This window comes from Bos indicus x Bos taurus, chromosome 1 (assembly GCF_003369695.1).
Source record: "Bos indicus x Bos taurus breed Angus x Brahman F1 hybrid chromosome 1, Bos_hybrid_MaternalHap_v2.0, whole genome shotgun sequence".
NCBI classification, from domain to species: Eukaryota; Metazoa; Chordata; class Mammalia; order Artiodactyla; family Bovidae; genus Bos; species Bos indicus x Bos taurus.
This window is the reverse complement of record NC_040076.1, coordinates 127021160-127045608: the sequence shown is the minus strand read 5'-3', so window position 1 is coordinate 127045608 and position 24449 is coordinate 127021160. Positions and strand designations below refer to the sequence as shown.

At 44.3% G+C, this 24449-nt stretch overlaps 1 protein-coding gene and 1 long non-coding RNA gene across 12 annotated transcripts in view; one reads left to right on the top strand and one right to left on the bottom strand.

Moving 5' to 3' along the window:
• LOC113894382 overlaps positions 1 to 24449 on the bottom strand; it is a 30298-nt gene that overhangs the window by 1012 nt on the left and 4837 nt on the right. The window contains exons 3-6 of one of the 4 annotated variants that reach the window (XR_003511561.1): positions 21189 to 21301; positions 19176 to 19299; positions 18071 to 18183; positions 11740 to 12103 (exon numbers count right to left, since the gene is read on the bottom strand). This is a non-coding gene — a long non-coding RNA (uncharacterized LOC113894382). Of the gene's footprint in view, positions 1 to 11739; positions 12104 to 14647; positions 18184 to 19175; positions 19300 to 21188; positions 21302 to 24449 lie in introns of those variants that run through there. The other 3 variants (XR_003511559.1, XR_003511553.1, XR_003511560.1) reach the window with 3 other exon arrangements.
• ZBTB38 (zinc finger and BTB domain containing 38) overlaps positions 9126 to 24449 on the top strand; it is a 79620-nt gene continuing 64296 nt past the window's right edge. For 3 of the 8 annotated variants that reach the window (XM_027544638.1, XM_027544630.1, XM_027544621.1), the window contains exons 1-2: positions 9664 to 10116; positions 11236 to 11310. The gene's annotated coding sequence lies outside the window, so the exon portion shown is untranslated. Of the gene's footprint in view, positions 10117 to 11235; positions 11311 to 18327; positions 19181 to 24449 lie in introns of those variants that run through there. The other 5 variants (XR_003511548.1, XR_003511549.1, XR_003511551.1 and 2 more) reach the window with 4 other exon arrangements.

The window sequence follows — 24449 nt, the reverse complement described above, 5'->3', positions numbered from 1 at the left end:
ATATCTTAATAAAGCGATGGTGGGGGACCCTTCTCGGGAGGGTCACACCATATCTCTGATCCACCTCAGCACTACTGAGGGACTGGATAATTCTTTGTTGGATAATTCTTTGGGACTGGATAATTCTTTGTTGGGGGAGGTGGGGAGCTGTCCTGTGTATTACAGGATTTTTAGCAACATCCCTGGCTTCTACATATCCATGACAGTAGCATCCCCCTAACCCCAAACAAAAAACAGCCAAAAATGTCTACAGACGCTGCCGAATGTTTCCTGGGGGCGGAATCGCCCCAGTTGAGAACCACTGCTCTAGTCCTCAATTTCTCATCACTGAAGAGAGACCTTGAAACAGGTGCTGTCCACGCTCCCACTAAGCCCCAGCCTTCTCTAATCACAACAAAGTGGAATCTATAAATATGCTTTCCAGAAGCTGTTTTCTCCAGCGCCACTAGAGGGAGCACTCTGCAATACAAAGGACAAAACAGAGCACACAGGAAAATTTGTTTTCCCCTCGGTGGACTTTGCTGTCTCCGTTCCCAACGCCCCAGTCTTTAATAAATAGCCTTTGATGTCGAGAGTGATAACCCTTAACCACGAGGCATGAAGAACTATTTGTCTTGTGCTTTGTGCCGTAAAAGTCGTGTTGTTAGATATGGTGGAAGAGTGCAAAATGTTCTTCGCTTTTTCCACGCTGTTTGTAAGGCAGTTAGATGAATCAACATCACTAAAAAGAAATTATGTGTCTCGGTGAGGAGAGTCTATGGGACAAGGAGACTAAGAGGTGAAAGATCTAGTTCTCTTCCTGGTCCTGCCACTTCCAGGCTGTGTGATGTTGGCCAAGTCTCTTAACCTTTCTGGTTATATGTAAGAAAGCTGAGGAGATAGACTGAGAAGTTACTTGCTTAGGGTTCCATACTAAGGTCAAGTATGGATTGGCTCCGACCTGCCAACTTCATGGGATAGTTGTGAGAATCAAATGAGATGGAGTAAGTGAAAGAGTTTTGAAAATAGAAACCCCCATGCAAGTTCAGGGTGTGGATTTGCCCATACTGTGGGAGTGAGAAGAGGTGATGGCTAAGAGGTAGCCTGCTGGGGAGGTGGTTGCAGGGAGGGAGCCAGGTGAGGGCAGATCAACACAGGTTACTGAAGATATTCCTCCACCAAAGTGTTATAAATTACAAATCCTTTACTGCTGATGAAACATAAGGTTTCAATCCCCATCAAAATGGACAGGCTACTTGGAACGGTGTTACTTTATGCTCTTAGGAGATAAAAAATACCTTCACGAAAGTGAAAGATCTTACTCCAATACTGTTTTAAACTTTTAAAAAACCCTGAACCACAATAAGAAATACATTTCACAGAGTGACCGAATTCACACACATTATAAAACTGAAACAAAATTCTGATGTGTGATACACTTGGAAATTTGCTGTTTTCTTTCATTCTGTCACTTGAAACCGATGCTAGTTGTGACGCAGTAGATAATGAGTCCTGACTTTCAGTTTTAGACATATTGTACCAGAAGTTTTCATGGGAGGAGGGGAGGAAGCATAGGGCCCTGGTGCTAGGGGAGGGAGGAAACAGAGATATGACTCCCACACATGACTCAGGGAGCCTCAGACGTGAACTTTATACATTTTCCTAGGGGCTGATTCTTTTGAGGAGGAAGAAAAAATGAGCAACAATTTCAAATTCACCTCCATGAGTGAGGATGGGCCGCTGGTCCATAGAGTCCAGGCTGGATTCTCAGAGGTCCTGATTGAAATCCTGCACCATCATCGTAAAGTATGGATGGGCATGATGTAACCTCCACCACAACAAAAAGTAAAAGCTCTACATGTATTAAGCCCTTCTTATACATTAGACATTGCACCAAGCACTTCATATGAATGATGGGACATAAATTAAGCTTAGTGCTCACTGATTTTCCTTTCTTCCCACTCACTAAAAAGAGTTCTGGCTTTGCCTGTCCAGTTTCTTTTCCAGCCCCATCAGAAGGAGAACTGGACAGAAGTAGACAGACTGGAAGAATGTTGGTTAGGGCTGGAGAAAAAGCTTTGTACAGAGCTTGGGAGAAAGAAGGGGACGCTGAAGCTGCGGGGTGTAAGGGGCTTGGATACAAGGAGAAAAAGGATATTAAGAAGAATTTCAGGGGGATCTGTTGCTGTTAGAGAAATGCAAGTATTGAATATAAATTAATCTGAATTTCTTTGTGGTGACTAGGCTGGATATCTCAGACTTTAACATCATCCTGAGACTGGCCCAGGTAGGTCATGGTTTCAGTGGGGTTGCATAAGCATTATCTCTTTTAATCTTCGTTACACACACGAGATTTTTTTTCTTTTTTTTTTTGGATTAGAAAAGGAGGCTGATATAGGCTAAGTAAACTTAAAGGCATGCAGCTAATAAATGTGGACAAATACTCCCAAAATTGATCTATAGGTGGAATATACAATCTCCATCAAAATCCCAGCTGGATATTTGGCAGAAATTGAGAAGATAATCCTGAAAATCATATGGACATGCCAAAGATTCAGAATAGCCAAAATCATCATGAAAAAGAACAAAGTTGTAGACTCACACTTACTAATTTCCAAACTTTTTATGAAGCTACAGTAAATAAAACAGTGTGCTGCTCGTGTAAGAACTCACATCTTGATCCATGGACTAGAATGAAGGGTCCAGGAATAAACTAATACTTACGGTCAGTTGATTTTTGACAAAACAGTCAGGAAAATTCAATGGGGGAAAGAATAGACTATTTTTTAAAATAACTTTTTAGAATTTTAGATCAGTTTTAGATGTGCAGAATTCTGGTGAGAGTAGTCTTTTCAACAAACAGTTCTGGAACAAATAGACATCCATGTGAAAAGAATGAATTTGGATCTCTACCTTACATAAAAAATAAAGTGAATCATAGATCTAGAGGGCTTCACCGGTGGCTCAGCAGTGAAGAATCTGCCCTCCAATGCAGGAGACGCAGGAGATACGGGTTCCATCCCTAGGTCCGGAAGGTCCCCTGGAGGACAGCATGGCAACCCACTCCAATATTCTTGCCTGGAGAATCCCATGGACAGAGGACCCTATCGGGCTACGGTCCACAGGGTCGCAAAGAGCTGGACACGACTGAAGCGACCAATCACATACACGTGCATGTAGACCTGAGGTAAGAACTAAAACCCTAAAACTCTTAGAAAACTCAGGTGTACATCTGTATGACCTTAGGTTAGACAATAGTTTCTCAGGTATGACATCAGAAGCACAAATGATAAAAGAGTACATAAGTTAGATTTCATCAAAGTTAAAATATTTTTCTCCTTCAAAGACCATAAAGAAAAAGAAATAACTACAGAAAGGATATGTATTTGTAGAATATATGTCTGATAAAAAATTTTGTATCCAAAATATATTAAGAATCCCTATACACAAAATATTAATAAAAAAGATGAACAATTTAATTTAAAAATGAATAAAATATTTGTATAGACAATTCTTCAAAGAAGTTATACAAATGGCCAATAAATTCACGAAAAGATTCTCAACATTATTAGTTATTAGGATGAGTCAGTCAGTTCAGTCATTCAGTCATGTCCGACTCTTTGTGACTTCACGGACTGCAGCACGCCAGGCTTCCCTGTCCATTACCAACTCCCGGAGCTTGCTCAAATTCATGTCCATCTAGTCAGTGATACCATCCAACCATCTCATCCTCTGTCGTCTCCTTCTCCTCCTGCCTTTGATCTTTCCCAGCATCAGGGTCTTTTCCAGTGAGTCAGTTCTTCAAATCAAGTGGCCAAAGTACTGGAGCTTCAGCATTAGTCCTTCCAATGACTATTCAGGACTGATTTCCTTTAGGATGGACTGGTTGGATCTCCTTGCTGTGCAAGGGACTCTCAAAAGTCTTCTCCAACACCACACTTCTAAAGCATCAATTCTTTGGCACTCAGCTTTCTTTATAGTCCAACTCTCACATCCATACATGACTACTGGAAAAACCATAGCTTTGACTAGATGGACCATTGTTGGCAAAGTAAGGTCTCTGGTTTTCAGTATGCTGTCTAGGTTGGTCATAGCTTTTCTTCCAAGGAGCAAGCATCTATTAATTTCATGGCTGCAGTCACCATCTGCAATGATTTTGGGGACCCCCAAAATAAAGTCTGTCATTGTTTCCATTGTTTCCCCATCTATTAGCCATGAAGTGATGGGACTTGATGCCATAATCTTCATTTTCTAAATGTTGGGATTTAAACCAGCTTTTTCACTCTCTCTTCTTCGCTTTCTCCCATAAGGGTGGTGTCATCTGCATATCTGAGGTTGTTGATATTTCTCCCATCAACCTTGATTCCACCTTGTGCTTCATCCAGCCCAGCATTTCGCATGAAGTACTCTGCATATAAGTTAAATAAGCAGGTTGACAATATACAGCCTTGACGTACTCCTTTCCCAATTTGGAACCAGCCTGTTGTTCCACGTCCAGTTCTAACTGTTGCTTCTTGACCTGCATACAGATTTCTCAGGAGGCAGGTAAGGTGGTCTGGTATTCCCATCTCTTGAAGAATTTTCCACAGTTTGTGGTGATCCACACAGTCAAAGGCTTTGGCTGCTGCTGCTTCTGCTGCTGCTAAGTTGCTTCAGTCGTGTCCAACTCTGTGCGACCCCATAGACGGCAGCCCACCAGGCTCCCCTATCCCTGGGATTCTCCAGGCAAGAACACTGGAGTGGGTTGCCATTTCCTTCTCCAATGCATGAAAGTGAAAAGTGAAAGTGAACTCGCTCAGTTGTGTCCGACTCTTCACGACCCCATGGACTGCAGCCTACCAGGCTCCTCCGTCCATAGGGTTTTCCAGGCAAGAGTACTGAAGTGGGGTGCCATAGCCTTCTCCACAAAGGCTTTGGAGTAGTCAATAAAGCAGAAGTAGATGTTTTTCTGGAACTCTCTTGCTTTTTTGATGATCCAACGGATGTTGGCAATTTGATCTCTGGTTCCTCTGCCTTTTCTAAATCCAGCTTGAACATCTGGAAGTTCACAGTTCATGTACTGTTGAAGACTGGCTTTGGAGAATTTTGAGCATTACTTTGCTATCGCGTGAAATGAGTGCAATTGGGCAGTAGTTTGAACATACTTTGACCGTGCCTTTCTTTGGGATTGGAACAAAAACTGACCTTTTGCAGTCCTGTGGCCACTGCTGAGTTTTCCAAATTTGCTGGCATATTGAGTGCAACACTTTCACAGCATCATCTTTTAGGATTTGAAATAGCTCAACTAGAATTACACCACCTCCACTAGCTTTGTTTGTAATGATGTTTCCTAAGGCTCACTTGACCTCACATTCCAGGATATCTGGCTCTAGGTGAGTGATCATACCTTCATGGTTATCTGGGTCATGAAAATCTTTTTTGTGTGTAATTCTTCTGTGTATTCTTGCTACCTCTTCTTAATATCTTCTGCTTCTGTTAGGTCCATACCATTTCTGTCCTTTATTGTGTCCATCTTTGTATGAAATGTTCCCTTGGTATCTCTAATTTTCTTGAAGAGATCTCTAGTCTTTCCCATTCTATTGTTTTCCTCTATTTCTTTGCGTTGATCACTGAAGAAGGCTTTCTTATCTCTCCTTACTATTCTTTGAAACTCTGCATTCAAATGGGTATATCTTTCCTCTTCTCCTTTGCCTTTAGCTTCTCTTCTTTTCTCAGCTATTTGTAAGGCCTCCTCAGACAACCATTTTGCCTTTTTGCATTTCTTTTTCTTGGGGGTGGTCTTGATCACTGCCTCCTGTACAATGTCACGAACCTCCATCCATAGTTCTTCAGGCACTCTATCAGATCTAGTCCCTTGAATCTATTTCTCACTTGCACTGTATAATCATAAGGGATTTGATTTAGGTCATACCTGAATGGTCTAGTGGTTTTCCCTACGTTCTTCAATTTAAGTCAGAATTTGGCAATAAGGAGTTCATAATCTGAGCCCCCAGTCTTGTTTTTGCTGACTATATAGAGCTTCTCCATCTTTGGCTGCAAAGAATATAATCATTCTGATTTCAGTATTGACCATCTGGTCATGTCCATGTGTAGAATCTTCTCTTGTGTTGTTGGAAGAGAGTGCTTGCTATGGTGAGTGCATTCTCTTGGCAAAACTCTGTTATTAGGGTAATACAAATCAAAACTGAAATATGATACTACATCATACCTAGTAGGATGGCTAAAATCCAAAAAGACAGACAATAAGATTGTTGGTGTAGATGTGGAGAAGCAGAGTTCTCACACATCACTGATGGGAATGTGAAATGGTACAGCTCTTTGGAAAACAGTTTAACAGTTCCTCAAAATGTTAAACATAGAGTTATCTTATGACCCAGGAATTCTACTCTTTGGTATGCATGCGAGAGACATGAAAACATATATCCACATGAAAACTTGTACTCAGATTTCATGGCAACATTATTCATAACAGCTCAAAATGTGTTCGTAAAATGATGTATGAATAAACAAAACATAGTATAATCACAAAATGGAATATTGTTTGGGCACAAAAAGGAATGAAGTACTGACATATTCTACAATATGGGCGAACCTGAAGACCACTATGCTGAATGAAAGAAGCTAAACACAAAAGGCCATATATTGCATGATACCATTTGTACGAAATGTCCAGAAGAGGCAAATCTATAGAGACAGAAGGTTAGTGTTTGTCCAGTGCTGGGACTGGGGGCAGATGAGGAATGACTGCTACTGGGCACAAGTGTTCTTTGGGGGATGACAAAATGTTCTCCAATGAGGTTATGGGGACTTCCGTGGTGATCCAGTGGCTAAGACTCCATGCTCCCATTGCAGGGGGCCCAGGTTTGATCCCTGGTAAGGAAACTAGATCCCACATGCTGCAACTAAGAGTTTTGGATGCTGCAACTAAGACCCAGCCCAGCCAAGTAAATTAAATAGGTAAATAAATACTTCTTAAAAAATGAGGTTATGGATCACACACTTCTGTGAATAGACTAAAATCCATTGATGTGTACACTGTAAGTGGGTTAACTTTTTGACATAAAAATTATACCATAATAATTAAAAAATTGTTTTTAAAAAGGTGTTGAAATGAGAGAAATTGGAGGCAGTAAGGATAGGTAAGTCTTCTAAGCCTTTGCTTTTGTTTTTGAATTTCCAGTATATAACCACATTTATTGCACTGAAGAGGAGGGCTCTCCAGATGGGATAGAGGTTGGGGTGTCACTGTACTTACACCTCTGTGTCCCCAAATAGATGTTTGGCCCAATTCTCTGATTTAATCCTCACTGTTAGAATCAACCCCCAGAGCAAACAATGCCAGGAGCGGCATTTCTCTTGGTGCCTACTCATTGTTTCTCTGTCTTCGCTTTATCTTTCTCTTCACATTTTCTTGGTCCCACAAGGTAGACTGAAAAAATAATCAGCCTCTGTTCGTCTAATTAGAGACATAAACACCCATGTGTGTGAATCAAGCATGGCCACGGAGTCTTTGGGGAAGCAACAGGGAGGTGCCCAGAGACATTTTCTGTAGATAAGAAAAGAATCAGCAAGCCTGTGCCAAAACACGCCTGGAGCTTGCAGCGCTTTCCTCGGCCCAAGGTCAGGCTCTGTGCGGACGCTGACAGTGACTCCGGTCAGTTGTTGCTACTCCCTCCGTCCAAAGCATGTGGCTTTCTCCCTTATGAAACTCACTTCTGCTATTTCCACCTGCCTGGGGAGTCAGACCCCACAGCACAGGTGTAATTCCTCAGAGTGGCAACTGGCAGTGGTTCCAGGAACAAGGTAATGACACAACGTCCCCAACGAACAGAGGCATCGATTTCCTGAGCCCAGTAGAGGGATCCCGTGACTGAACGCCCTGTCCCACGGTGGAAAGAAGAGCCATGGAGTGGCTTTACTGAGGCCACCAGCATCTCCCTGCCCACTGCCCGCTGGGCTGAAAAGTCCTGGCTTTTGTCTTCCTCTTGGAATAACGGAAAAGTACAAACCACAGAATTATGAACCATAGCGGGAGAAGGGATCTCCAAGGTCATTCTTATCCAGGGCCCGGATAGCCCCATCATCAGATGTCCTCCTCTTGCCAGCCCTCCTCCCCCTGGCCCAGCACAACCCCCAGCGGGATTCTCTCTCCATCTTAGAAGGGCAGCTGATTCCTGGCAGGGCAGTGCTCAGGGCTGTGACTGCCACTGTCAAATCTAGTTCTGGCTCCTGTCACTCCCATTTCCTCCTGGTGCTTTGAAACGATATGGTAGTTCCAACACATTCTCCAAGTCTTGGGGTCTTTGAGAATGCTCTCATGTCTTCCCTTTTCTTTTTTTTTATTTGGCTGCACTGGGTGTTAGCTGTGGCACGCAGGATCTTTAGTTGCCACATGCAAAAGTTGCGACATGTAGGATCTAGTTCCCTGACCAGGGATCGAACCTGGGCCCCCTGCATTGGGAGCACAGGGTCATAGTCCCTGGACCATCAGGGAAGGCCCTTCCCTGTCCTGTCTTCCCCAGGCTCGTGCCTTGAGCTGCACTCAGCCTCCCTCCTACACCCATGAGGCCACAGGGCTATTAAGACAAGTCTAGGACGAGGCTCCTGTTCTGTCCACTGTGATCTCAGATCCTGCAGTCACCACGTGCCATCAAACCTCCTGGCTCCTCACTGCCACTTGGACCTGACTGGACTTACCCCCCTGGCCACTCTGGGTATCCCAGCAACCCTCAGACGTGGTGTCGACCCATCAGAAGAGCCTGAGGCCTACTACTATAGACAGATCGTACCTAATTGCTCCACTATTTCCTTGTAGGATTTGGTTTCAAGCCCCATCATTACTCCCATTTCCCCTCACCTGGACAGGCTGCTCTTGGTCTATATTCCTTCATTCGCTCAGTCACTCAGTGTCATGCTTGAGAACACAGCGTTTGAGATCAGACGATCTAGATTCTGCCATTAACTAGCTGTGAGACTTCAGAGAAGTGTCTTAATCTCTCTGAGCACCTCATCTGAGGAGCTGGGGATAATAACAGTACCTGCCTCATAGTTTCGTCATGAAAACCATAAATGAAATAATCTTTGTAAAGCACTTAGCCCAGAAGTGCCAACATTCACTACAAGTACACAATATATGTTCTCTACTATTTTATTTTAAAACTATCATTCATGTATTCACCGTGCGTTTACTGCACCCTGTGGCAGGCACTGGGATATAAATCCCCCTCTTAAAGAGAGAAGACCCCTTGAATCCAGGCAGCACAAACTCACACTGGTACCCAGAGGTCAGGGTGCAGAGGTGCAGAGTCAGGGCACAAGGGCAGAGGATAGACCCTGAGCACTGTGCGCTGTCCAGGGAGGGTGACAAGAACACCTTCCACCTTTCCCGCACTCTTTTCGAACCTCTGCGATTCCCTGGGTAAGGTGGCACCACAGGGAAGTGGGAGGTGGGGGATGCCAGAGGGTGAAGTGAGAAATCCCCAGAGACACCCCCTCCGCTGCTGCTTCTTTGCCAGAGAGTGGCCTTGCCTCTGCCATGCAGGAGGGCGATGTCCCCTGAGGAGGCCTTGCTGAATCTGCCAGGGACGGTTCCGGAAGTAGGAAGGGCGGCCGGGGGTGGGGAGGCGGCAGGAATGTTCTGGCCTGCTGCTCGTACAGGCGAGTGTCCCGAGAGGAGGGCCTCTGGACATCAAAGGTTCCTTTTGTCCCCCTCCGAGTGGCAGGGCAGACGGGCCGCTGGCGATGACTCAGGCCTGGCCCTGACGTCACCCACGCCCGGCCACTGGCCTCCCTCTGCAGCCAGGAAACTGGCTGGGGAGTGGCACTCGCAGGCTGCAGCAAATCTCAAAATAAGGAGGCAACTGCCTCTCTCCTCCTCCTCTCCATCGCCCCACAGCACACCTTGGTTTTCTTTTATGCTGCTGCTTTTTTTTGGGTTTTTTTTTCTGAAGCCTCACGGAAGGTTTTACTTATATATCAACTTTCAAAATGTAGGAAGTCAGAATGGGTGACATCATCAGAAAAATATGTGGAGCTGATCTCGACCAGAAGTGAAGAACCCAGAGCAAGAAGGCGGTTAGAACTCCTGAGCCCAGGGAATTGGCAGCGTCTGGGTTTCAGAGGAGCCAGCGCCTCGGAGTAAGTGCAGGCCGCCCCCAGACCCCCTCACACCGCGCCCTTCACTGTGGGGCGCCATCTTGTTCCCTGACACCTGCGCCTGGCAGGCCCCAGCCCAGGGGGAGGGTGTGGGGGCTGCATCTGGGAGACCCTCCAAACATGGCACCGAGGGGATCTCTCTGATCTTTCTCTTCTCCACAGGCCCAGACCAGGATGCATTTCCTCTTAAAAAAAAAAAATACACACACACAGAGTGAGGCCAAATTCTGGTGAAAAGGGCCCACATCGTGCCTTTCCCCGTCACCCCTCTTGTTCTGTTTCCTCTTCGTCCTTCCCCGCTAGTGCTCTGTTTTGGACGGCCAGCATGTTTGTTCAGAGTTCTGAAATGTTTGTTTCCTGGATCTTATACCAAATCATCAGAAACAAAAATAAACCCCATTCTAGGCAAATATGTGCCCTGTGCTGTCAAGTGGTATTTTCACACCTAACCTGCTAAAAGTTGGCAGCTCTGGTAAGAAAATGACCACAACCTGCCACCCATACGCAGCGTGTTTCTGGTTCTCTGTGGTTGTTCCAGTTCGTGCGCCTCCGCTGTCTCATCTCCCTGTTTTCAGAGAGCTTATTTTCATTCCTGCTTGTGCCATTGCATCTGGGATGATATGAAACGCAGAGACTGATGATAATGTATCTTTGATGTCTGTTTTAATTTCACTGAATCAAGTTTAAGTCTTGGTGTAGCCTATAATTTTACAAGCTCTGGAAGTTTCTACCCCAGAAAGTTAAGTTCCCAGGAGAAAAGTTTTAACCTGTTCATAAGAATTGCAGAGCACACAGACATAGAAATCATACCCAGTTCTCCTGGCATCCAAAGTCATCTCCTGAGTCATTATCTAGTCTTTGTATAGTGTACTTAGCCGAGTAGAATTGTTCTTCATAAATTCTGTTCTATAATGATGGGGTAAGGGTATTTTTAAATGTATCTTATGTTATAAATGCAATTGAGAAGCTTGTTGCTTACTGGAAAAGAGCGGCAGATTCCTTTGTAAACTGACAACACCCTTTGAAGATTAACCATTGCTTGCTAATACATCTGTTTAGTAGATCTTACATTTTACTTTTTGTTTTATCTTAATATATCAGGTTGTCTAGAAGTGAGGCTCTGCTAAACCGCTCCTCATCTGGCTATAAGGTCTGAACGCTGCGACCATTGATTTGGTGAGTGTCATTTGTCCCTAATGGCTGCTTGAATTTAGTTGACTAAATCTGTTCTTTTATTTTGTTGTCTTGCCTGGAAAATCCCATGGATGGAGGAGCCTGGTGGGCTACAGTCCGTGGGGTCCCTACGAGTCGGACACGACTGAGCGACTTCACTTTCACTTTTCACTTTCATGCATTGGAGAAGGAAATGGCACCCCACTCCAGTGTTCTTGCCTGGAGAATCCCAGGGACAGGGGAGCCTCGTGGACTGCTGTCTGTGGGGTCGCACAGAGTCGGACACGACTGAAGCAACTTAGCAGCAGCAGCAAGGTACAGGGAAAGGGAAGAAGGCATGGGGACTTCTGCACACAACAATAACAGCTGTATCAAAGAGGATAATAGTAATAGTTAAGATAGGCTAATTGCTGTAATAGACTGAAAAAGGTATAATGACTCAAACACAATAGAAGTTTATTTCTTGGTCACGTAACAATAAAGGTCACACATTCATTCAGAGACGTAGGTTGAGAGAGGCTCCACCTTCTGCAGTATGTTGTTTTAAAGATCACCTGGGATTGTTTCCACTTCCCAGTGGAGGAGGAAAAAAGAGTGTGAAAAAGTGCACATGGAGATTTTTATGGCCCCTGCCTAGAAGTGGCCAGGACACATCTACTCACATTCTATTGGCTAAAATTCTAGTCACATGACAGCTTCTAACTGCAAAGGCATCTGGGAAATGTAGTCCCTGGATGGGGGGCAGCCACTTTCCAGTAACAGCTCTGGAGTGTTTCTGACGAAGAGGTCGTCTGCTCTGCAAGGCATAATGAGGAACTTAGGGATGCTCAAAAATAAGATAGCAGAATGAAGTAGTGGGGGAAGTAAAAAGAGATCAGATATTTAGAATTATATTAATATAACTAACACTTTTTGGTAAGGAGTGGGCAAGGAGCCAGAGAAGGCAATGGCACCCCACTCCAGTACTTTTGCCTAGAAAATCCCATGGACGGAGGAGCCTGGTGGGCTGCAGTCCATGGGGTCGCTAGAGTCAGACACGACTGAGTGACTTCACTTTCACTTTTCACTTTCATGCATTGGAGAAGGAAATGGCAACCCACTCCAGTGTTCTTGCCTGGAGAATCCCAGGGATGGGAAGCCTGGTGAGCTGCCGTCTATGGGGTCGCACAGAGTCGGACATGACTAAAGTGACATAGCAGCAGCAGCAGGGCAAGGAGCAGATTTTTCAAGAAGCCTCTGTCTGTCCTAATGCTGAGCCTTTACATAGGCCACCAGTGGCCAGTGAACCACGAAAGGCATTCTTCCCTCCACTTTTTCCCCCTCCAGGGTCCTTTTGGTTTAAGACCATTCTGGCTCTGTCATGCTTGTAGGAATTGTCCAATAGAATCTGTTCTCCTAGTGGTCACTAGGAAAGCTCTTGGTGGGTTGTTTTCTTTTTTTTTCTTTTCTTTTCTTTTTTTTAGATCATAGTTCAGTTTGCTCCTGGGGGCTTTGGGAAGCTACCCTGCTCTAGATCTTGGCATAATTTTTAATATTGGGGGTAGAGGGGGAAATTCCTGACAAGATGGGATCCTGAAACCAAGTTATAAGAGAAACATGTGAAAGTAAACTAAAAAAGGCTCCAGCTGAGGGTATTAATTCTACCCAAAGGATTTGATGTATAGTTCTAGCGTTTTCTTTTCAGGAAAAGTTGCAAAACATTTACTGCAATCATGAGTGGTAAGGTTATAAGCCCTGTTTGAAGAGCCCTGAACTGATTTTATATGTTATGCAGTCTTTTCATCATTGTTGGTCTTGGTGCAGTATCCCCCTTGCTGGAAAATATCGGAAACCATATGGTGGTGCCTCTATGATGGCCGCAAGGCATCGTAAAGATCTCCAATACAAATGGGCTGCACGTGCTCACTTTAGCAGCACACAGACTATAAAAATGGTTTCCAGTCCTTGCCTGAGCTGCCTGGTACCTACTTCTCTAGTTTCACTGTCAATATCTGGCTAGACACTCTGGTTTTGGATTATATCTTACTCCTGGACTTGACATTTCTGGCACTCACACCCACACCCTGAAGAATACACATTGTCCATTGTGTGGGAAGGCCAGCTACTGACTGACTTAACACAGCTCTCAGAGCCTGGCCTCATCTCCTATTACTGCTGCCTCGCCCCCGCCCAGTCCCTCACATCAGGAGGAGTGGGATAGAAGAATGAGTGGATTTGTTGCAAAAATGCTTCAACCTTTGAAAGTCCATTTTTTTGGTTTGCTGCTGCTGCTGCTAAGTTGCTTCAGTTGTGTCCAATTCTGTGTGACGCCATAGACAGCAGCCCACCAGGCTCCCCCATCCCTGGGATTCTCCAGCCAAGAACACTGAAGTGGGTTGCCATTTCCTTCTCCAGTGCATGAAAGTGAAGTCGCTCAGTTGTGTCTGACTCTTAGCGACCCCCTGCCACTGCAGCCTACCAGGCTCCTCCGTCCATGGGATTTGCCAGGCAAGAGTACTGGAGTGGGTTGCCATTGCCTTTCTTGGTTTGGTGGGTCCCAAAAGAACCTACTGAGTGGAGAGCTGGCTGGGTTAGCGGAGAAAACTAAAGATAAAACCAAGTTAACTGGGAGAGCCCAGGACCTGCAACTAGGGAGCAGCCACAAGGAGTAAGCTGAGAACAAGTACCAGGTTTCAAAAGCTGGCGTCGAGTGGGAATGATCTATTGCTACATGTCCAAGCCTAAAGGAGTCTGCCAGGAAGGGCGGGGTCAAGACCATGGTTAAGAAGGAAAAGGAGTCAGGGTCTATTCACTGGGGAGACTGTTAGTCACAGATTGTTAACTTCAACTGCCATGTAAGAATGACTCCTCAAAGTACTAAGGATGCAGGAATTGACAAAGGAGTGAGGGAGTGAGCTGGGATCAACTTGATTTTTAATGTCTAGCTGCCTAGTGTGGCAGAAAGAGATGTGCTACCACCAAATCAAAATTTCACTGCCAGCAACACAACCCCTTCATCGGGCTGGTACAGCATGCTAGGTTAACACTACAGACCCACCAGTGAGGCAAGGGTAACAAGCACACTTTGTAAATACTTTGACCTTCAACGTTTTCAAAAATGCATCAAAGTAGATATTATGGGGAAAGTTAGACTTTCTCAAGCTTCCTTAACTTATAATTTTATATTTTATTTTAGTTAAAAATTTTTATTGAAGTGAGTGAAGTCACTCAGTCATGTTCGACTCTTTGTGTCCCCATAGGCTGTAGCCCACCAGGTTCCTCCATCCATGGAATTTTCTAGGCAAGAGTACTGGAGTGGGTTGCCATGAAGTATAGTTGATTTATACAATGTTGTGTTAGTTTCTGGTGTATAGCAAGGTGATTCAGTTTAATATATATATAATATGTTTGGGTTTTTTCCCATTCTCCAATTCATATGAGGAGTACGATTCAATGTGAGGCTACATAGTCTTTTCAGAACTTAGGTTATGTCTATTGATTCAGTTGTGGTCTGGGCACAGTTTGCTGATGCAGGCAGTGCTTGGACCAGTTGATTATTTTTAACCCCAGGTTAAAAGTTTTATACTTTTCAGGGCACAGAAGTACACGCCCCCCTCTTGCCCTGGGTCAGCATTATGAATGTTCTGTTTGGAAGATTTTGCAATCAGGCCACATCACAGTCACCAAAGCTGAGAATTCATGGTAATGGGGCTTCGTGATTTCTCATGCTGAAATCCCCTGACTTCTTGTCAAGAACACAGTTGGAAAACACCACACTGAAGACTTCAGGGTTTTGTTTTTAACTCAAGCCTCTGGTTTTCATCAGAACTTTATAGCTTCCTCCCACCTCCAAAATGGTATTTTTAAAAGTGTAAAGCTGAGATTCTGTCAGAATAAGTAAGGTAATATATGTGAAATGGTTTGGACAACTTAGGAAAATATGTGGCAAGTTAGGGTGTTGATGAAAACAATTACCGTCTTTGTGATCAGTATTGGTGTTAGGATTTTGATATTGCTAATAATACTGCAAGCATATTTATTTATTGATCTTTCTAAATTGACTTGAACCTGAAATCCTTAGCACCATTTCCTAACTAGCCAAAGCATGTGGTGTAAAAATTTCAAGGACATTTGGAAAGGTTAGGCCCCCTAGGCCAGGGGCCTAACCAAGAATCTTCTACTCTTACTCAGGTTTGACTCATGGATCACTGAGACCCATGAGAGAAAGTAAAGTTGAGCCATCTGTCTGCCAAAAAAGGATGCTTCCTGGCACTCAATGGGGCTCCCAGTGCATTGGCCAGAAGAGGCTTTGAAAGCCTCCATGGAAGAAGGCTGGAAGCTCCATGGAAGCTCTGGCCCTGGGTGGAGTCTCCCAAGCTGGAATGAAGCCTATCATCTGTCCAGGAGCCCCTAAGCAGAGTGTAGTCAGTCTGCATGGTGCTCTAGGGTGAGGCCACGGGGATTATACACAGAGGCAACAAGCATGAGATCAACTCAAGAGCAGTAAAGATGTTGTTCACACTGAATTCCCTCCCATGTCCCTGTTCCTATAGTCTGTTATCTTCGAGTGTAGCAAGAAATTAGTATCTAGTGAAAAGGATTTTCTCGTTGACCCAAATTCCTGGGCATTGACTATACCAAGGTACTTTGCAAAAGAGAATGTAGCTTAAAATTCACCCCAGCACCAGACTCAGTCTGTCTTCCAAGTCCTCTTACAGCAGCAAGGCCATGGCTGGACCAGGCTCCTAAGAGGTCTCTCTTCCCTCTCTTTTCATTCCTCATGAGTCAAATTCTTTTTCTTTACTTAAAAAAAAAAATTTTAGCATTGTTTTTCAAATAAAAAGAGCCATAACTAGTCACTATGCAAAATCTGGAAAATAAAGAAAAGAAGAAACCAACAATCTGCAGTAATCTAACAGCCAACCAACAATTCAATATTAACATGTTGATGTATTTCTTGTCAGTTTTTTCATATATATTCTTTTCTTCTTTTGAACATTATTGAAATGCTATTTTATATGCCTCTTTTTAAATTTTATATATGTTATAAACATTTTTCCAAGTCACTAAATGATTTCACCCCACTTAACATTATGTTGTAAACATTTTTCCAAGTCACTAGATGATCTTTTGAAATTTTTATTTTTAATGGCTGTGTTTCCATTGCATGGATATGTCTTAATTTATCCATTCTTTTTTATGTACATTTTTATTGCCTCTAGTGTTCTGCTATTATAAACGTAAAAACATTCTTATAAATAAATCTTGGTGGACATCTAAGGGAAAATTCCTAGAATTGAATCAGTAGGTCAAATGGCCTATTTTTAAAGTTCCTAATGCGTAAGTCAGCCCCTGAAAAGTCACCAATGTCTATTTCAAAATCTAAGTCCCCTTCAGTTTCTCATGTTAAAATGCATGTTCCTAGGCCCCAGTGGCATGGAAAGCTCTGAGGACAGGGTCTAGGAATATGTATTTTAATATACCCTCTCAGTCCCTATGCACATTAAGGCCTGAGGATTATTGATAATATTGTGTTCAATTTAATAAACACTCATTTTTCAGCAATACTTACTAGACAGAAAAAAGTCAAGGAACTGTAAGCTAGTACATCCAAACTAGAATTTAACTTAAAGGTGTTTTTTGGCTTCTGAATTTTAGATTTCTCCTTAATCGTGATATGATACAGTTGAAAGTTTATCAGCTAGGGAGTTTGGAAACTTTACTGTAAGTATAAGATAACTGAGCCACAGAATAGTTGATTCACTCACTTGTGGTTGTTACGAAGAGATCTAGTGGCAGAGGAAGAACTAGAACTTGAGTGACAAAGGGCCTGGATCCACCCAACCTCTGAGTAGCATCACTAAGTCCTAGCTTGTACTGCTTACTGCGCAACAGGACAATAAATTGAGAGACAAGTTGTTGGGTCAAAAAATACCAACTTTATGCAGAAAGCCAGCAACCATCTTACCCAAGTTAGAGTTCAGGCTTCTTTTATACTAAAACAGGAACAGATTTGACTGGTTGTTGCAAACATCTAGATGTTGGAATCCTTTGTTCTTACAGCCTTCTACATAGATCTGGTCACAATGTTCCGATAAACCTCCAGCAAGACAAATGTTATGCTCTGTTATGCAACTTTTTATCTCTATATGAATGGAGAAGTGTTATACTTTTAAAGGTCACAGTCTTGAGAATGGGATATCATGAACATTTTGGACTACTGGCAGCATTCTTTTTCACAAAGTGTTGAGCCAGCATGCCTAAGCACAGGCAACAGAGTGCAAGGGTTAGAGCTGGAGGAATAGCTCCAATATGGAGTCAGATTTGTTCTTCTCTGGTACATTAGTAGAGACAAGGCACTGTGAGAAGACTGACTCCTAAAGTGAGCCCCTGGTTCTACCAGAGAATGTGTATCTGCCTTCTGATAGGCAGGGCATATCTCAGGATACGTGTGGGCAGCCCAGACCCTGTGAGGGACACCGTAAGAGACTACCCTGTGCTCTGAGCACTGAGATAATAACACTTAGTCCGAGGAAGACATAGGGCAGCCATGTGGATCCAGGCCGTAAGAGCCAAGTAGGAGGTGGGGTCCAGAGTCAGAAGCCAAGAGAACAGAGCAGGGACAGAGCAAGATTTACACTGTGGGCAAATGTTAGGTCACGGGAGTCATGAGTGGAAAAGCCAAAGCCAGAGCTGAGGGGCGCTGCCGTGGTTCAGCCTTAAGGATGGAGTCTCATTACCCAAATTCATGGTCAGGCGAGGTACTGCCCCCGTCTCCACCTACCTCATTGTATCTGAAAGGTGCTATGTGCTTGGCTGCCTTCTGATGGGAGGTAAGTAAGAGCACATGGCCAAATGGAGCAGTGAGTTAGAGAAAAGGTCCCCAAGAATGGAAACCTGGAAAATAAGAGAACATAGTGAATAAACAACAACCAAATTCTAAAATTCTCACCACCTTCTAAGAGGAAGTGTGACTATCCATCCCATCTGCATAACTCTTCTCAAAGTCATCAGACCACCATCTCATCATTTGGCTTTCAGGTTCAGCCTCAAGTTCAGCTTCCAGAGACTGTTCAGCCCCCAACAGTCCCCAGTTCATGATCAGGTTCTGTAAGACACCATCTAGATTCCTCCATGCCCAAGTTCACATGCATCTCCTGTGAATGCATCAGGTGAAGCACAAGAGCCAGAACCAAGAGGAACCCAGAGGAGAACCTTCACAGCATCCATCTTCCATACAGAAGCATGAGGGAATCTACCTAAGATCACCGAGCTTCCCTGCTTCTGTGCAGGGTCTCCATTATCTCTTGGCTGTCCTGATGCAGGATCACTACCCTCCTGATTCTTGACCTCCTGGCCAAACCTGTGGAAGCAGGGTCTTGATGGGTATGGGTTCTGGGAAGGTTCACAGCCTCCCTTGAATCAGGGGTACAACAGATGGAGGATGACTTTCCAGACATGGCTGGGGCTGTTTGAGTCATCCCCATGGGGTTGGCCCTTTTCAAAGCCCGATTCCCTGGTCATCTGAACACCTTCCTTGGCTGAGGCACCTTCTGCTACTCAGATGGAATTCTACTTGCTGGCAGGACCTGGATCCCTAGGTTGCGAAGCTCCCTGTGGTGGTGACACATTGCCTCACATCTAACTCCCAGGAGGTAGAAATCAGAGGTCCATGCCATCCAGACAAGGTGTCCACATGCTGCAGGAGAGTCTTGAGCAGTCAACAGAGTAGAGGGGCCAAGGGCAAGAAGTGTTCAGTGGGGCCTCTGACATCTGACAGGTGCCACTGGTGATCCCGTCCTTACCTGTCTGTGCTGACTTCATGTCCCACCACCATCCCACCACCCCGTGCTAATAAGGTACTAACTTTAGGAATAAAAAGCACTTACACAGTCTCTGGCTAAAGCTTCAGGAAGACCCCAGTCCAGGCAAAGTCTGTTCCCACCTCATGGCTGTTATATCATGGCCTTCATATTACTCCACGGGAGTGAATGTCACCGGTATCAAGTCTGCCTGCTGGGCCAAGAAATACTGCCTTAAAGAAACCCAACATTCCCAGATGGTGAAGTCCTACTACTGATGTCAGGAGCAACTGGACAAACCTGAGGCCTCACCCTATATCAAGAGCCTCATTTTCCATCATCAAAATGCCAAACAGCACATTGCTATGTAGACAGTATTTGGAAAGCTGGAACAGTGAGAGAAACCTGAAGCCACACCAGTCAAGCTTTGGAGGCCCCACAAGTGACTGCCATCTTGACTGGGGACCATCAAAATGAGCCCCAATGAGTCTATCAGGATGGCTAAAATTAAAAAAAAAAAAAAAAAAAACTGATGTTACCAAATGCTGGTGAGGATATAGAGAAAATGGATCACTCATACATTGCTGGTGGGAGTATAAATGGTACAACACTCTGAAAGAGTTTGATAGTTTTTAATAAAGGTTAGCATATATATACCATATATTCCCACTCTTGGATATTTACAGAAGAGAAATGATAACTTAGGTTTACACAAATGAACCTAAGTACCTTCACAAATGGGGCTTCCAGGTGGCAATAATGGTCAAGAACCTGCCTGCCAATTCAGGAGACATGAGACTTGGGTTTGATCCCTGAGTCAGGAAGGTCCCCTGGAGGAGGAGGCATGGCAACCCACTCTAGTATTTTTGTCTGGAGAATTCCATTGACAGAGGAGCCATGGGGTCACAAAGAATTGGACTTCACTGAATCGACTTAGCAGTCACATGAATATTCATAGCCTTTTTATTTGTTCTAGCTTAAAACTGGATACCCGCCAAATGCCCTTCAGTGGGTGAATGGATAACAAACTGATACATTCATATCATGGAATACTATTCAGCAATAAAAAGTCACATCTACCCATCCAACTTGAATGGCTCATAAGGGCATTCTGCTGGGTGAGAGAAAGTCAGTCCTAAAGGGTTACAGACTGCAAGATTCCATTTATATCACATTATCAAAGGGGCAAAATTACAGTGCTGAGAACAGATCAGTGCCAGGGGCTAGGCTTGGGGGAAGGTGTGACTACGGTGGGGTCGCACAGGGGGTTTCTTTGTGGTGATGGTTTGGTCTTGTATCAGGATTGTGTTGACAGCTACTCCAGTCTTCACATGTGATAACATTTCATGGAACTCTTGACACACACACACACACACACAAGTGCATGTAAAAACTGCTAAAATCTGAAGTAGTAGTCTGTACCTAAGTTAACAGTGTTGTACCGGTATTAGTATTACCTTCTTGGTTTAGAGACTGTATTACAGTAGTACTGATACAAGATAGTGTCATTCTGAGAAGACAGGTGACATCATACAGCTACTGTACTGTTTTTGCAACTTCTTGTGAATAGTAAACTAGTTCCCCCAAAACTATTAAAAACAACTTTTTAAAAGTTTAAGTTTAATTAAAGAGAGAGGTTGCTCCTCACCCCCAAGAAAGGGGGATGCAGCCACTGGCTTCTCTGTTGTGAGCAACTCCCATTGTTTATTGCTAATTTATGGTTCGGCTTCTAAGGCGGCCTCACCCTCTGCATCTCGGAATCAGTCAAAGTTGGCCCATCTCAGATGCAATCGAAGCTCAAGTCTTGCAGGGCTACGTGTGACGATCCCCCCTTCCCCCACCCTGAGGCTGTAACTTCAAAGCGAGGTGAAGACTCAGATCTAAGAAACGCTCTCACAGTGAAACTCTAGGACGAATCATCCTTCCAGCCCCAGCACAGTAATTTCTTCTCTGGAATGGCTCTTTATCTTCCCTGCTCTTCATACAGATTATTCTCTTCACCTCCACCAAAGGGCCCCTCCTCTAATGGAAGGAGATTAACCCTTCTCTGCGCGTCCCCCGCCCCCCACCACTCTCATTCAGTAGAGGGCTTTCTCTCACCAGCTCTGCTCTCTCCGGGCCCCGTGCCACAGCTGAACGCCCCAGCCTGCGATGGCTGCCTTCCCTCTGAAGAATTTGCGCCTCTGTCAAACACCTTTTTGCCAGACTTGGCCCTGGGAAGACAGTTTTGAAATTAAACTTATCGTGAGCTGCCGGGGTTCGCAGTAGGGAATTGCACAAGGTCCTGGGGCATTTAGGTCAAGGCCTCCCCACTGTGCTCATTACCTTCAGGGCCTCATCCGAGCGAAATTCTAGCATTATTTACTCAGTTGTTTTGTGGAGGGGTCCCCAGCGCCATCTAAGATCAAAGCTGTGCCTATGGGGCTGCTGTCTATGTGGCATTCTATCCGGATATGACAAGAAACACACACAAGCCACTGTCCCCCCCCAGGACTGGCCTCAGCCCCTAATTTCCTGCCGCATCTTATTTATTAGGGGCAGTCATCTCAAGAGACCATGGGGAGAGGGGCCCAAGTGTACGTGTCTCAGGCCTGGCTGTGAGTTGTAATCAGGACGCTGTGCCCAAAAGGGGACTGACTATTTGAGTTGTTGATCTTCAGTAGGCGTTGGTGAATCTCCTAGTTTTGCACCTTTTGGTTTCAAAACTGTACTGAACAACGGAAAATGAAACCTGCAACTTATTTTTAGCTGCTAATGCTAACTCATGAGATTTTTTTTTTTTCTTTGCAAACCAAATAGGATAAAGGCTACTTCAGCCGGCTGAACTTAATCTGATTGACTTAATATAGCAATCAAGTCTGCTTCTCTTGATACTTCTCAAATGATACTGGGTCTCAGGTGATAATTTTGGCTGATATTTACTATTTTTGCTTCAAATTATGTTCTGTTGAGCTTTAAAAAAGTTAAATAGCTAAACATTTTCTTCTGGGAGGAATTGGGAAAGAAGTTAAAACCCTCTATACTGGAATCTATTTGTTAACTCACTTATTCTATAATCATTTTTGAGGCATCCGCTCAAGTGAAAGGTGGATTTTTTTTTTTAATTAGTTGAGCCAGTGTGTTGAACTACAAAGAGCAGAATACTCGTAATTTAGGAATCTGGCTTTTATCCTGGTTGCTGAGGTCTTCAGATATCACACTCCCTGAATCTGATTTTCTCCTCCCTTCAAGAAAGGTCCAGATGACACCTTCCCATGTGCCTTGCCCATCCTGTAATTCTGTGTAATGGGCTCTGCCACTGACAGCATGGGGAAATGTTGAGGCACATTTTGGAGGCTGTGGTGTTGTCATCAGGCCTCTCTTAATTTCTGTCTCCCCTTTCCCTGTTCTAGGAGGGACAGATGTAAACATAGCCTGTGGTCCGCTCGCCAGACAACTTGTGCCCCCGCCCCTCACCTTGGTAAACAAGTGATTAAGAACTTGAAAGACTTCCATAGGTATTTTTAGTCCCCAGATCCCTTCCTTAACTCATGGAACAAGTTTTCTCATTTTAGGAAGTGGTTTCAGGAGATAAAGCTGAGGATTCCACTGGGAGTGGAGCAGAGAAAGGACCCCTAATTTGGTGTTGGTCAATTAAGAGCCTACCCGTAGAAGTCCCTCCATCGCATTAGGCAATGCTCTGTTTGCCATGGGAGAGACACAGGTCTCACAGGGTGCCAGCCAGAGACGTGAGTAAAGGCAGATAGTTCAATACAACAAAAACTACTGTGCTTTTATCTTTAGTGCAAAGGAAGTCAAGATTCACTGAGGTTTGTTAAGCTGCTCTGGTGAGAAGAGGTTGATGGTCATGACCTTTCGGAAACACGAAGTCATTTATCTGAGAGAAAAAAAAGCAAATGACTTTGTTCCCAGGTTGTCGTGGAATATTTGTTGCCCAGGATGCACAGAGATATAAGGAGAGGATTATCCTCTCATGTGAGGATAGATTTTCCCCATCTGTAAGATTTCTTCCTTCTCTACCATCATTTACATCCCCACCTTCCCTCTTCAAACTAGTTGCCAATCTCTCTAGAAAGAAGAAATTTGGCCTTCTTGCTGAATGTCTTTGGTCAGTTCAGGATCTAGAAGACCCTGTTGTTCCATTTGCTCTCCATCTTGGGTGTGGCAAACAGTGATGACTGCAAGCCAATGTGCGACTGAGGATGCAGGAATGCTCTTGGCCTCGTGGGCAGGCGAGATGCTTATTAGTGCCATGTTTCCAATGCGCTGCACAGTGAAAGCAGGGGCAATCTCCTGCTAGAGCTGAGGTTGCGATATTGAAAATGATGGTGAGCCCTGCTGACAGTATTCCCACAGGAGAGTCTGAGCTGGATGAGGGTGAAGGGGGACGTTGTCTACCACAGTCTCCCTGGAAACACAAAGTCAGTCACCACTTTGTCTCAGTCTAAAGCCCCATGGTTCACATTCCCTTCTCCCTGCAGCCCTTTCCTTGAGGGTAACCTCAGTTTGGTCCCCAGGGCTCCTTGCCATCAAATCTGTGCTCCTTGTCCACATATTATACAGATGCTGATGGATGAAAGTGAGAAAGCTCATGTCTTGAGCAAACTCCGGGAGATGCTTAAGGACAGGGAAGCCTAACATGCTGCCGACTATGGCATCGCAAAGAGTCAAAGACAACTGAGTGGCTGAACAATAGCAACAAAAGAACTGGAGCAGGCTTCTGGGAGCTCAAACTCATCATGCTCGTCCATTTATCTAACCCTTTGTTCTACTGCTTTAGGAGGGTTGAGAGAGATAATCCTCCTCTTATATTTCTATCCCAAGCAGGCTAGAGCTCATAGAGTTGATTAGAAAACCCTGTTTCCAAACTCTCTGGTTGCCATCTAGAATTACTGCCAATGAGCGAGACAGTCAACTGGCCATATAACCTGAAAGCAGGAGGCTCAGAGTGCAGCTCTTGGCCTAACCAACCTAGGAAGCAAGCTAGGCTGGATTTTTTAGAATCCCAAACCTTCAGAGCTGGAGGGGATGTTAAATGGGGGTGAAAGCAGATGTCCACATAAAGAGGTAATTGTTAAAATGATGCACTTGAAACACTAAACTTGGTTGAGCAAAATTTCCCATTCAAAAGTTCGTTTTAAAAATGTGTTAGGGAGACCTCCCTGGTGGTCCAGTGGTTGGGACTTCACCTTCTGATGCAGAGGGTGTAGGTTCAATCCCTGGCCAGGGGTTAAGATCCCATATGCCACACAGCCAAAAAACCAAAACATAAAATGGGAGCAATATTGTAAAAAATTCAATAAAGACTTTAACAATGGTCTGCATCAAAAAAAAAAAATCTTTTAAAAAATAAAATATTTT